A 15,261-nucleotide genomic window follows, 5' to 3' on the forward strand; every position below is an offset into this window, starting at 1 on the left:
AAGATGTATAGAGGCATGCTGGTGTGATCACTAAAATGATGCCCACAGAGGGGACTTACAACCTACGGGGCACGTAGTTCTGGGACTTAAGGGTGACTGACCATATTCCACTCGGTATTAAGTTCTCCTAATTGATTAAATAATTAACACTTTATGACTGAAATGTTGTAATACTTGATAGCTCAAAATACTGACATGCAAACTGAGAATGCACCATGAATATACTAATAATAATGCATTCGAAAACTAAGGGATGTTTATATATATCTGAATTAATTGACCTAGCATGTGTAATTTATGAACTAAAAGAACTGCATAGCTAGGGTATTGATTTTATGCATAAATCTGGGCAAAAAAAATACTACAACATGATACTATGATTTGGATAAATCTAACAGCTAAAAACCCAACAATTCTAACATTCAAGAAGCCCAAAGTCTAGATAATATTAAGGGAATCAAGATTCTGACTGAAATCTAAGGACCTAATGGGCGTAAGGAACCCACTAGTGAAATCCCACAAACCTGGTGACAAATTTCATGGAGAAATCTTTCCATTTTGGGGCTGAAACTAATGAAAACATGTTGTGTTCTTGAACTATGGTTCTTGACCTCTTTCTCCTCTTACACTTTAATTTTTCTAAGTTTTGAAGAATGATCTGACTTAGGTAAGTTCTAATTATGTTTATAGGCTAAAACTAACCAAAACTATGCAATTTAGGGTTTAAACAACGTAGTTTAGGGGTCCAATGCATAAGGAAAAGACTAAATGGCCCCTGACTTAAAAGTTGTAGGGGTCACCGACGGACCATCGATCGACTGACGATTCGTGTTGGTCAACCCTCAATCGTGATTGGGGGAAAAAATAAGGGGTCTGATCCACGGATACGGACCGCGGTTCGTGACCTGACCTACGGTCCGTTGGTCAGGCCCTGGGTCGACACTTAGAGTATTTTTCTGGGGGTTTCTGGGGAAGGGTCGCAGGTGTTGCACCATGCACCTACAGGATGGACCGTAGGTCCTCCTATAGTCCATGGATGGTGACCGTGGGTGCCACCTGCAACACCTGAAATCTGCAATCTGGTCTATTTTCGGATATGAGGTGTTACATTATCTCCCCCTTGGGAGCATTCATCCTCGAATGAAGACTAACTAGATGAAATGGAGAGAGAGAGCTGCAACCCCTACTACTAAACACTGGAAACTGATTTCTGACTGAACTAAGTTCTAAGAACATGCAAGTACAACCTGAAGGAACATGATGCTAAGACTGAAACTGCACATAAATGACTGAAAAACTGAAGAGGAACTATTACCTCAAGTTGGAATGGAATTGGAAGGAAAGAGGTGTGGATAGCTGGTCTTCATGGCTGCTTCTGCTTCCCAAGTAGCTCTCTCTACGGACTGACTCCTCTACAAAACCTTGACTGAACCGACTTATTTGTTTCTCAACCTTCGAACCTAACAATAAAGGATTTCAACTAGTACCTCTTCATAAGTGAGACTATCATTCACAACCACACTTTCTAAAGGTACTATAGATGCTGGATCATCCACACACTACTTCAGCAACGAAATGTGACGGATGCACTGCTGCTAGTTCTATTGGAAACTCTAACTCATAAGCCACTTTACCAACCCTTTTCAAGATCTTGTAAGGGCCTATATATCTAGGACTGAGCTTCCCTTTCTTGACAAATATCATCACTCCTTTCATAGGTGACACTTTCAGAAAACCCAATCATCAACTTAGAACTTTAATTCCCTTCTCCTTACATTTGCATAAGACTTCTGGCAACTCTGGCTGTCTTAAGTCTATCTCTATTGAGTTGCATTTTCTCCATAGCATCATGAACTGAATCTGGCCCTATCAAAGCTGTTTCACCTACTTCAAACCAACCAACTGGAGATCTTCATCTACTTCCATACAATGCCTCATAAGGGGCCATCTGAATGCTGGAATGGTAGCTATTATTGTAGGCGAACTCTATAAGAGGAAGGTGATCATCCTAACTTCCCTTGAAGTCGATCACACAAGCTCTCAAAATGCCTTCTAAGGTCTGAATGGTACGCTCTACCTGATCATTCATCTGCGGATGAAATGTTGTGCTAAGGTTAACCTGAGTACCAAGACCTTTCTGAAATGACTTCCATAAATAAGAGGTAAATTGAAGGCCTCTATCTGAGATGATAGACAAAGAAACCCCATGCAACTTGACTATCTCATTAATGTAAAGCTTGGCGTAGTCCTCCACTGAATCTGTAGTCTTAACCGCCAAAAAGCGTGCAGACTTAGTAACTCTGTCAGCAATCACCCAAATTGAGTCATGTTGTCTGCGAGAACGTAAACCTGTGATGAAGTCCATGTTGATCACTTCCCATTTCCAAGTAGTAATGTTGATCTCTTGAGTCATACCTCCTGGTTTCTGATGTTCTACCTTGAGTTGCTCAAAATTGGGGCACCTAGTCAAAAAATCCGCTATATCCCTTTTCATACCATTCTACCAAAAGACTTCCCACATATCACGGTACATCTTAGTCGCACCTGGATTAATAGAATACCTGGAATTATGGGCTTCTGCAAAAATTTGTTGTCTCAACAAACCTATCTTAGGAACACATAATCGCCCCTGATAGCGAAGTACACCATCTCCCCCTTGGGAGAAAACCTCAACCCTCTGCTGATGTACTACACCCTTAATTTGAAGCAATATCGGATCACTGTCTTGCTTTTCCTTAACCTGCAATACCAATGAAAATTCTGACCCATTCTGAACTGTTACACCACCATCTAATATGCTCACAAGGTGAACTCCTAGGTGCGCAAGTCTGTGAACATCCTTAGCTAGTTCATTTCTTTCTTTCTTAACATGTGCAACACTACATATAGATAGTCTGTTAAGAGCATCTGCTACTACATTGGCCTTACTATGATGGTAGTGCACACTCATGTCGTAATCCTTGAGGAACTCAAGCCATCTCCTCTGGCGGAGATTCAACTCTTTCTAGGTGAACACATACTGAAGGCTCTTATGGTTTGTGAACACATCTACATGAACCCCATACAAGTAAATGTCTCCAAATCTTAAGTGCAAACACCACTGCTGCAAGCTTGAGGTCATGAGTTGGATAGTTCTTCTCATATACCTTAAGTTCTTTAGAAGTATAAGCTATAACCTTACCTCGCTGCATCAACACACAACCTAGGCCGACTCTGAACACATCACAATAGATAACATAATCGTCTGAACCATCTGGTAGAGTCAAAATAGGAGTTGTAGTCAACCTAGTTTTCAGTTCTGCGAATCTCTTCTCACAATCATCTGACCATTGGAACTTGACCTTTTTCTGCGTCAACTTAGTCATTGGAGAGGCTATGGATGAAAATCCTTCCACGAAACTTCTGTAATAACCAGTCAAACCCAAGAAACTTTTGATATCTATAGGAGAGGTAGGTCTGGACCATTGTTTCACTGCTTCTATTTTCTAAGAATCCATTTGAATCCCTTCACAATACACAATATGCCCAAGGAAAGCGACGGATTGCAACCAAAACTCACATATGCTAAACTTAGCTAATAACTAGCGATCTTTGAGAGTTTGTAGGACAACCCTCAGATGATTCGCGTGTTCTTATTTATTCCTAGAGTAAATGAGGATATCATCAATAAAGACGATAACGAACAAATCCAAATAGTGTTTGAACACTTTATTCATCAAATCCATTAAAGTTGCAGGAGCATTGGTTAGTCCAAATGACATAATTACAAATTCATAATGACCATACCGAGTTCTGAAAGCTGTCTTCGGAATGTCACTATGTCTGACTCTAAGTTGATGATAATCGGATCTGAGGTCTATCTTTGAGAAATGACTAGCACCCTGAAGTTGGTCAAACAAGTCATCAATCCTGGGGATGGGATACTTATTCTTGATTGTGACCTTGTTCAACTGCCTATAATCAATGTACATTATGAAAGAATCATCTTTCTTCTTCACGAACAATACTGGTGCACCCCATGGGGAAATACTAGGTCTGATGAAGCCCTTATCTAGAAGGTCTTTCAATTGCTCTTTCAATTCCTTAAGCTCAGTTGGACCCATTATGTAAGGTGGGATAGAGATAGACTGGGTATCTAGAAGGAGATCAATTCCAAAGTTGATTTCCCTTTCAGAAGGAACTCCGGGAACATCTTCAGGGAACACTTCTGGGAACTCATTAACCACTGGAACTGACTCAAGAGTTGGGATTTCGGAGCTAGAATCCTTAACCTAAACTAGATGATAGAGATAACCCTTAGAGATCATCTTTTTGGCCTTAAGGTAAGAAATGAATCTACCCATAAGCGCTAAGCTACTACCCCTCAATTCTAAGATTTGTTCGTCTGGAAACTGAAAACGAACAATCCAAGTTCTACAATCGACTGAGGCATAATAGAAATGTAACCAATCCATGCCTAGAATGATATCGAAGTCTACCATTTCTAACTCTACAAGATCTACTGAGGTGACTTTTTAAGAGACAGTGACAGGGCAATTTTTGTATACTCGTCTAGTTATAACTGGGTCACCGACTGGAGTAGAGACTGAGAAGGGTTCTGAAAGAGTTTCTGGACTAACATTAAATTTGACTGTTATATAGGGAGTTACAAAAGACAAAGCAGCCCCTGTTGTCTTTCCACTGAGTGAACCATATGTGAGCCAAATCCTTAAGCTGGTAGGATGTCACTTGCACCCTATCACTACCAGTCACTTGCATCACTCCAAAGATTTTCTTAACCTCATCAATGAAATTATATGGGTCCTCACCAACTTGCAACCCTAAAAACTCAAGCGGATTCATCCTAACAAAATCTCAAACTCTAGTTGCCACTGATCCACCATTTCTATTAGTAGGAACTGGAATCTGCTGATTATTCTGGTTGGTCATACTCTAAGCCAAAAGCTTAATCGCATTCTGAAACTCTGCATTCAAAACATCATGGTCTGGGACTAGAGGAACTGCGTTAGCATTTTATGCATTAGCATTCGTTGCATAATCTCTATGATGAGGCATGATCTTAAGTGCATAATGATAGATTAAAACGAGAGATCATACCGACACACGATAAGAATATCATGAAAGTGAAGTTTTCCTAAAACACTTCATAGCCTTCCTGTCATTAGATGTGGTGCACTTCACACCTATGAAAAGGACTCTACTTAGTGCAGTTTTCCAGACAAACTAGGATTCTTAAACCTAATGTTTTGATACCAAGTTTGTCATACCCCGAGGCTACCCCTGGACGCGGACATGGGACCTAGGATCATGAGTGACCCAAAGCTAACCTTGTTGGCATATCATAAGCATACTAAAGATAAACTGAAGTAAAGAAATATTGTGCGGAAGCTAAACCATATGTTAATCTGAAATGATGGGGAATACCCATATACTACATCTGAATATAAGAAAATTCAGAGTTTGAATACAAATGAAAAGTCAAACTCTAAAGCTAAAGTTGAAACTAACTATGTCAGAAATAAAGCCTCTAGTGACTAGAAATGTTGGGACATGCCCCAGCTAGATCTAGTTTTAAACATGCCAAGACTGACTACTGAATAATACGATAACATGGTCAAAGCAATAGAATCTGACTGAATTGTAAAGGAGCTACTAATAAACGACATAAAACCACATGAGCTAAATGTGGAGTGTTATGTATACGCCCCATCGAGAAGACCCAATATACCCTGCTAGAGGTATAGAGGCATGCTGGCATGATCACTAAAATGATGCCCACATAGGGGACTTACAACCTACGGAGCACATAATTCTGGGACTTGAGTGTGACTGACCCTCTTCCACTCGGTATTAAGCTTCTCCCAATTGATCAAATAATAAACACTTTATGACTGAAATGTTGTAATACAGGATAGCTCAAAATACTGACATGCAAACTGAGAATGCACCATTAACATACTGATAATAATGTATTCAAAAACTGAGGCATGTTTATATATATCTGAATTAACTGACCTAGCATGTGTAATTCATGAAATAAAAGAACTGCATAGCTAGGGTTCTGAGTTCATGCATAAATCTGGGCAAAAACAATACTACAGCATGATACTATGATTTAGATCAATCTAACAGCTAAAAACCCAACAATTCTAACAATCAAGAAGCCCTAAGTCTAGATAATATTAAGGGAATCAAGATTCTGACTGAAATCTAGGGACCTAATGGGTGGAAGGAACCCACTAGTGAAATCCCACATACCTGGTGACGAATTCCACGGAGAAATCTTTCCATTTTGGGGATGAAACTAATGAAAACCTGTTGTGTTCTTGAACTAGGGTTCTTGACCTATTTTTCCTCTTACGCTTTAATTTTTCTAAGTTTTGAAGAATGATCTGACTTAGGTAAGTTCTAATTATGTTTCTAGGCTAAAACTGACCAAAACTACGCAGTTTATTGTTTAAAAGACGTAGTTTAGGGGTTCAACGCATAAGGAAAATACCAAACGACCCCTAAATTAAAAACTCTCGAGGTCACCGACAGACCGTCGATTGACTAATGATCCGTGCTAGTCAACCGTCAATCGTGACTGGGGGCTGAAATAGGGGGTCTAATCCACGGACACTGACTGACCATGGTTCATTACCTGACCTACGGTCCGTGGGTCCGGCCGTGTATCGACACTTAGAGTATTTTTCTGGAGGTTTCTGCGGAAGGGTCGCAGGTGGTGCACCACGGACCTACAGGACGTACCGTGGGTCCTTCTATGGTCTGTGGATAGTGCCCGTGGGTTCCACCTGCAACACTTGAAATCTATATTCTGGATTGTTTTCGGATATGGGGTGTTACATAATTGAATTTTTAGGATTCAATTAATTTGTTATTGATTGTTTAAGTCTACATTATAAGTCAAGGCTTATTAATTATAATTAGTTGTTAGAAATAGCATACACAGCGGAAGCATTCCAGAATCATACATCATACATGAATATAGACAACAACCACAAATATGTATCACTTACAAAGCATTCTGAAAATTAACTGAAGGATTACCTCTTGAAACGTGTGCAGATATCTTGAGACAAATTAAACTCAGGCTCTACGGTCTTCTACAGTGATCCCAAACTAACAATTGAACTCTCTCAATACATGAGTGGCCAATTATCATACAGAAAACTGAATGTCTTTCTAGGTTAGAAGAATCCTTACTTATAGAGATTTCTTCCTAATCCAAAAAGGAGAACAAAATACAAATCCTTTTTCTTCAAGAAGAGAAACACATGTTTGTTTTCTTTCTTGAAAAAATTGCACACTCCTTTTCCTTCTTCTACTAGATAATAGGATTTTGAGTTCTAGTTAAATACGAGCACGGTAGGACCACATAATTAATTATCGAGGCTTCCTATTATGGAAATAATTTCTATTAATTAATTTGAATTATTCTTACCATAATAAATTACAAATCATTTCACTAGAAATTCGTAATTGCCCTCCTCTATTTATATTTCAGAATTTCCCATTAAACACTTATGTAATTTCCCATGTTAAGATTACAGGTACTAATCAATAAACTAAATTACTCACGGATTTGATTCAATGATTAGTTTCTTTTAGAGCAATACTTAACTTATTTCATGTGCCAGATTCATAAATCTACCGGTCGGGTTTACACATGAAAACTTATATGTTTCTCACAAAAAGGTGTACATCAATCTCTATATTGAGACATTGATTCCATCAACTAACTAATTATTTCACCAATATATATTATTATCATCCAATCTACCAGGCATATTGATCCATCTCAGAATCTCACCTTTTAATAAATCAAAACGATAATTAATATATACAGATCATATCGTTATATCAAGATTAAGAATAAAAGTACATTTAATAATTTAGAGAATATATTTTTCTCAATCAGTCTAAAACATCTATCTCTACTCAGTCTCGTTTAATACATACAAAATGCACTAGCACGAGAAGTTAGAACTATACCGTTCTCATAATCAAGATAAATTACATTTAATCCCGTGCTACAATCTTTTTGATGGTTTATTCAAATTTTCATCTACGATTGTGAACTATAACTTTTAACTTATAAGAATTGATGATTTAATCTTATGTGTATAAACTTAAACTTTGTACACCAAATCATCTACTATATAAGTTGAGCTCACATATACGACATATTGATCTATTTAATGTAACACTTTATTGAAATGAATAAATAAATAAATAAATAAATAATTGTTCAATAAATAATACTATATTAAAATGCATGGTTAGTAGTATATCCTAACAATCTCCTACTTCGACTTGAAACCATGCACCTACAACTCTAACACCCTTTCCTACAACATGGATATCAAAAGACTTTTGCGGTAAAGCTTTTCTGAAAGGATCTGCCAAGTGATTTTCTGATGCAATCTTCACAACCATCACATCTCCTCTCTGTACTATGTCTCGAATCAAATGTTACTTTCACTCAATGTGATTTTCCTTCTTATGACTTCATAGTTCCTTTGAATTTGCAACCACACCACTATTATCACAAAACATTGTGAGTGTCACTTCTGTCATAGGAATAACCGCCAAGTCTTTCAGAAAGTTTTTGAGCTACACTGCCTCCTTAGTTTCCTCAGAGGCTGCTACATATTCGGCTTTCATGGTAGAATCAGCAACACGGGTTTGCATGATTCTTCTCCAAACAATGACTCCACCTCCCAAAGTAAACACATTTCCTAGGGTCAACTTTCTAGAGTCCATATCAGACCGTAAATTTGAGTATATATACCCTATGGGCACTAACTCATCTGAATGATAGACTTACATGTAATCTCTAGTCCTTTTCAGGTACTTGATTATATGCTTAACTGTTGTCCAGTGTTCTCTTCCAAGATTAGACTAATATCTAATAATCATGCCTACAACAAAACAGATATCATGTCTAGTGCACAACATTGCATACATGAGGCTTCCTACAGCTGACGCATGAGTAACTGTCTTCATGCTTTTTGTTTCCTCATTTGTCTTAGGACATTAATCCTTAGATAGAGAAATTTCATGTCTCAAAGGAAGAAATCCTTTGTTGGAATCATGCATGCTAAACCTGGTAAGAATTGTATCAATATAAAAAGCTTGAGATAAACCTAACATCTTTTTCTTGCGATCACTTAGAACCTTAATCCCATGTGATCAGCTTCTCTCAAATCCTTCATATCAAAATTAGTGGACAACCATTCCTTAACTGAATTCCTCAATCCCACATTATTTTCTATGAGAAAGATATCATCTATATATAATACAAAAAAATTACTTTATTCCCATTCCATTTTTTGTACACAACACTCATTAAGACAATGCTAAAAACCAAAAGTCTTGATTGCATTTTCAAAACTAGTATTCCATGCCATAGAAGTTTGCTTTAATCCATAAATGGATCTTTTAAGCTTGTACAACATGTGTTCTTTGTCTTTTTCTATGAAACCGTCTTGTTGTCGCATAAATATGTTTTCATCAAGACATCCATTAAGGAAAGATGTCTTGACCGTTTGCCAAATTTCATAATCATAATGAGCAACAATGGATAAGAGAATTCTAATAGACTTAAGCATGACTACTGGCGAAAAGGTTTCCTCATAATTGATCTGATCCACATGAAAAAGAAAAAAAATACAATGGTAGGATTTTTCATCTTTTTTATTAAATAATCAAAAACCAATTGATTTTATTTCTGAGTAAACCCTTTTGCAACAAGTCTAGCTTTGTAATTTTGTTAGTCTTCCATCTACTCCTCTCTTTTTCTTATAGAACACTTGCATCCAATGGGTTTGACTCCATCTACAGGTGGTTCTACAAGATCTCAGTCTTTATTAAAGTACATGGACTCCATTTCCAATTTCATAGCAATGATCCATTTTTCTGCATCTTTATCTTGTAGTGTTTAGAATTAATTCATAGGCTCGGTATTCACCTCTTCAGGGTTTCTGTCAAAAGACTCTCCCAAGAGTGCATACTAAAGTGGTTTTCTTATCACTCTCCCACTACGATGAGATACTACAGTTGTTGGGGAAGGTTTAGAGAGAGTTGCATTATTATGATCTTGTGGTGGAACCGCATTATTTGTAGTATCATGAGTGTCCATGTTATCTTCAGTACCTTGCGGTGCGAAGATATCAACACTTTTTTCCTTTAATATAATCTGCTCATTATTACTCACACTACCTTGATGCAATGAATTTTCAAGAACTTGTACTTGTGGAATTATATGTTTATTAGCATCTCTCCCGCTACTATAATGCAATGGTATGTTTACTCTAACATATGGGGTTTGACATTTGGTTTCCATCATTTTCAGTAGACTAATTTGTTAGCTCTTTGCATAATTCCTGTAAAACTAGTTTACTTCTAGGAATATGGTTTGTTAAAAGATCTTTTTCTAGAAACTTGGCATTGGTAGTCACAATGACCTTTTCTTTAGGATTATAAAACATACCATATTTCGTTCCTTTAGGGTATCCAATAAAAAATATACTTCTATTTTAGGTTTCAATTTTTCTATCTTCCCTTTCAGTACATGTATTGGACATCCCCAAACTCGAACATGTTTCAAACTAGGTTTGTGCCCAGTCCACAGTTCAATGGGTGTCAAAGGAACTAAGTTCAGAATGTAATTTACAATTTCTAATGCATATCCCCAAAATGAATAAGGCAAATTAGAGTAACTCATCATTGATCTAACCATTTCTAAAAGAGTTATGTTTCTTGTTTCTGCTACACCATTTTGTTGTGGTGTTCTAGGCGCAGACATTTGAGATGTAATTCATTGTTCTGATAAGTAACTAATGAACTCATTAGAGAGGTATTCGCCACCACGATCAGATCGTAGTGACTTGATATATTTTCCATGTTGTTTCTCTGTTTCAGCCTTAATAATTTCTCAAATCATTCAAACTTACGGGGTAACAAATAAATAGATCCATATTTTGAGTAGTCATCAATGAAAGTTACGAAGTACTCACACCCAGATTTCACTTGAATGCTCATTGGGTCACACAAATCAAATGAATTAACTCTAATTTATCATTGGCTTTGTTTCCTTTTAAGGGGAAAGGTCTCGTAGTCATTTCTCCTTCTAAACAAGATTAACATGTTGGTATTGCCTCCACTTTTAATGAACCTAAAGGTCTATCTCGAACCAACCTTGAAGTCCTATTTAGATTTATATGACATACATGCAAGTGTCATAAATAAGTGTCATTAAAATTAGAAGAACGCTTTCTTTTACTTGAAAGGTTAACATTATTCAGTTCTACAGTTTGTTGTAAATCTAGTGAGAAATTAATAATAAAAAGACCATCGATCAATGTACCATCAGAGACAAAATATTTATTCTAGCTAACACATCCGTTATCAGAAAAATTAACATCATAACCATCTCTCAAAACTTTAGAAACTGAAATAAAATTTCTTCTAACAGTAGGTGTATATAGAACGTTTTTTAAAATTAAAACTCTACCACTATCAAATGAAAAAAATGATATTTCCTATAGCTAAAACTGGAGTTGTTGAACCATCCGCTTGAAAAACACTAACTTCACCTCTAATCAGCTTGCACATTTCTTGAAACCCCTACAAATTAGTGCAGATATGATCAGTGGCTCCTGAGGCTACACACCATATATTGGTAGAAACAGCCACTAAAAATTTTCAACGACGAGTGAATGTGAGTTACCTGGATTGTTTTTCTTCTTGGCTAAGAAATGTGGACAATGCGCCTTCTAATGGTTTGGCATATTGCAATGAAAACACTTGCCCTTAGGTTTTTTCTGGCCCCCAGTTGGAGGTGCAATTGCCTTAGCATTGTGAGCCTTTTTCTTCTTCTCTCCAACTTGCGGTTTAGAAGTAGAATCTTTGTCAACATACAATGCCATACATAATGCTGGTTTTTTGACAATTATCTCTGCCGCTCGCAGCTCATTCAACAATTGTGCCAAATATAGATTCATCTTATTTACATTATAAGTTAGGCAAAACTATTGAAAACTGTCAAACAGAGACTACAATATCATCTCAACTTGGGAGTCATTGTCAATTTCAACCCCCAAGACCTCTAGTTCATTCAAAAGACCTATCATCTTCATAACATGGTCTCTAACATGAGTGTTTTTAACCATCTTAGTGTTCATGAGAGATATCATGGAAGTCTACTTATCTTATCAACCCTGTTCACCAAACATTTGTTTGAGATTTTCCAAAATTTCAAAAGTAGATAACATAGCTTGATGATGGATAATGTTGTAGCACATTTGACATTGAAGCCAGAATGTAACACCACACCATCTCATCAGTTTTGCGTCATTTCTGATAAGCTACCTTATCCTCATCACTAGATTGTTCCTCTTGTTTCAATGTGCATTCCTCATAGAGTACAAATTTATACTTTTCAGCATTTAACACGAAGTCAAGATTTCTCCTCTAGTCAACATAGTTAGGACCCTCAAATTTGTGATGATCCAAAATAGTACTAAGGGGTTTCAAAGGAGACATGTTGAATCTGAGATTAAAAATAATAGTTACAATAGATCAAATCAAACAAGCAGTCATATAAACATTGAATAGTTACATTCAAACTCATCACATACATATACATTCATGCATCTTGAACAACCAATTGATGGGATTGAAGAACTATTCATACAATATACCTATACAATGACCGGTGATTCACTCCATAAATGTATACAGACCTAACTCAGATGGAGAGTCTACTGTTAATTTATGTCAAAGTAAAAATCAGAACTCTAGTTACATTGATCCAATCATATATTACTCGTTTAGGAAAGTTAATACAAATTATCAAACTAGCGATCAAGTACATAGTGCCTTGTATTAAATTCATCCGATAGGGAGGAAGGTCTAAGCCAGCACATAAACTTAATACTTCATTACTATTTAATCTCGGTAATTAAAAGGAAGAACTCTAATCACCATGTAATATATTCTTTGTACCAGCTTTTAAAAAGAAAAAAAAAAAGAGCTACAGTTTTCACAAAGTATCATCACACATATATATACCATTACATGTAAAGAATATTTGAACATAACATTGTATAAACAAAATTATGAAAACGCCCCTATTTTGATTACTTGTTGGAGAGTTTTTCTTTTTTTCAAATATAATTTTAAAAAATGAAAATACAGATTTTATTTCATATTTGTTGGAAAAGAAGGGGAACCAAAGTATACATATATTAAAACTTATAAGATGCTTTTGTATGTCCCAAGTAGGTCGGGTGATGTCATAATTAGTGGGTATACGACAAATTTTTCAAGACTCGTGACTTAATGTCCAATTAAGTCTTGAGAGTGGCTATTTTGCCAACTCTCCCGAGTAATACCCAGGGACGAAGCTACAGCCTAGTAAGGTTGGTTAGTCGAGCACTCTTGTCGGAAAAGTAAAATACTGTCTAATATATGTATAGTTAATAAATTGAACACTCATATATTCAACATAGGTTGGTGGTTTGGCAGTAAGCATTCTAGTTTAGCTCTTTGAGGTCCCCTCTTCGATCCCCACAAGTTGTGTTTTTTTTTAATCATAATAGTTTTCCGAGGTAATTTAGGTCTTTGAGGTCTGTGGTTCGATCCTCATGAGCTGCATTAAATTTTGACCTAATAATTAACCTTAAATTTTGAAACCTAATAATTAAGATTTTATTGTTTACTTTATATTTTCGATCTATATTAAGTGAATTATTTAGGTATAACACACTCTTAAGAAATTAATTTTAAAGATAAAATTAAAGATTATTATCCGCTATTATATTTTTTATTATTTATAAACTATTCTTTTAGAAAATGTAAAATAGTTAAGAATGTTATTAAAAGAAAAGGTAAATATAGGGAAAAAAGTTTCAACAATTCTCTTGAACTTTGAAACATTTAGTTATTTTGGATCATGAAAAAAGTCTCAACAATTCACTTAATATGAACTAGACGGAGTATATTCAACTAGTAGCTAAAATTGTTTTTGTTGACCTTTCTTCATTAGTTTTGATTTATACCATTGATAGTTTTATAATTTTAAGTTTCTATATAAAAAAAAAGTTTCCGTATGATTTAGTAATTTAGTGATATGTAATTTAATTTTTAAACTTGGGTGCACCCACTCATCATCAGTAAAAAAAAATATTTTGTGCACGCACTCCGCTGAAAAAAAAATTATCAACTCTTTTAAAGTTTGAACACCCTTGGCGAAATTCCTGGCTCCGCTACTGGTAACACCTATCCACTTGTTCAATTATTAATGGTTTAAATTTAATTTCCTTAAATATTAGTCTAACTATAATTAAAAACATGACTAACTCCTGCAAATCCACAAGAAAGATAAAAAAATTACACTATTGCATATAGTACAGTAGACATGTAATTTTTAATCCCTCCCTCCCCCTAGGTTTTTACAATACTTTAGCATTAAATATTACTTCTTCCGTCTCATTTTATATGTCATCCTTTTCTATAAATAGTTGGTTCATGATACTTGTCATTTCATAAAATCAATGCATAAATTATCATATTGTACCTTTTTTACCCTTGTGAGTTATTTGCCTTGAAAATATACATTTGATCAACTTAGAAAAACTAAGTAAATGATTCATGTTCATTGGTTAAATTGATTAATCAAAATAAATTAATTCATATTCATTGATTGAAAACTTGAGTTCAAAAAAAATAAATAAGGGTAGAAAGGTAAAGTTACATTACTTTTTAATGCAAGTGCAAAGTAAAAAGGTGACATATAAAATGGGACGGAGGGAGTACTTTTATAGGCTTAGCTTGGACTTGGCTTTCCTCGAGTGAAGATCCCCTCCATTTCCCCTAGTGCACCCTTCAATGAGCGACACCTATCCACTTGTTTAATTAATAATCAAAATTTATTTTCTTAAATATTAGCTAACTATAATTAAAAACACACCAACTCTTGCAAATCAACAAAAAAAAATAGATTACAAAGAAAAACAATTGTTTGAATTGTGATCCTGTGAAATTGAACCAAAAACATGGGTAATCTGGAGGTTAAAACCCCTCGAGAAATATGGAATTTTTTTAAAAAGATGGTTGCCCTCATTTTTAGTTAATGTGCATATTTATTACCGTTAAAAAAATTGTGTAGGCTTAAGTGGGAATGATAAAATAGGAATAATTTGAAGCAGATGTTGAGGGCAGAGTGGACATTACCTTAGCTAGATATTTTTGTAG

At 35.6% G+C, this 15,261-nt stretch overlaps 1 protein-coding gene and 1 pseudogene across 1 annotated transcript in view; one reads left to right on the forward strand and one right to left on the reverse strand.

Annotated features, from left to right (window-relative positions):
• The window catches only part of LOC125838099 (floral homeotic protein PMADS 2), a 383,162-nt gene that overhangs the window by 273,366 nt on the left and 94,535 nt on the right, over positions 1-15,261 (forward strand). The gene's annotated exons all lie outside the window — the stretch shown is intronic.
• On the reverse strand, positions 11,781-12,549 carry LOC125837984 (uncharacterized; annotated as a pseudogene).

The sequence above is a fragment of the Solanum verrucosum genome, unplaced genomic scaffold (genome assembly GCF_900185275.1).
Source record: "Solanum verrucosum unplaced genomic scaffold, falcon-dt-bn FXZP01000079.1, whole genome shotgun sequence".
NCBI classification, from domain to species: domain Eukaryota; kingdom Viridiplantae; phylum Streptophyta; class Magnoliopsida; order Solanales; family Solanaceae; genus Solanum; species Solanum verrucosum.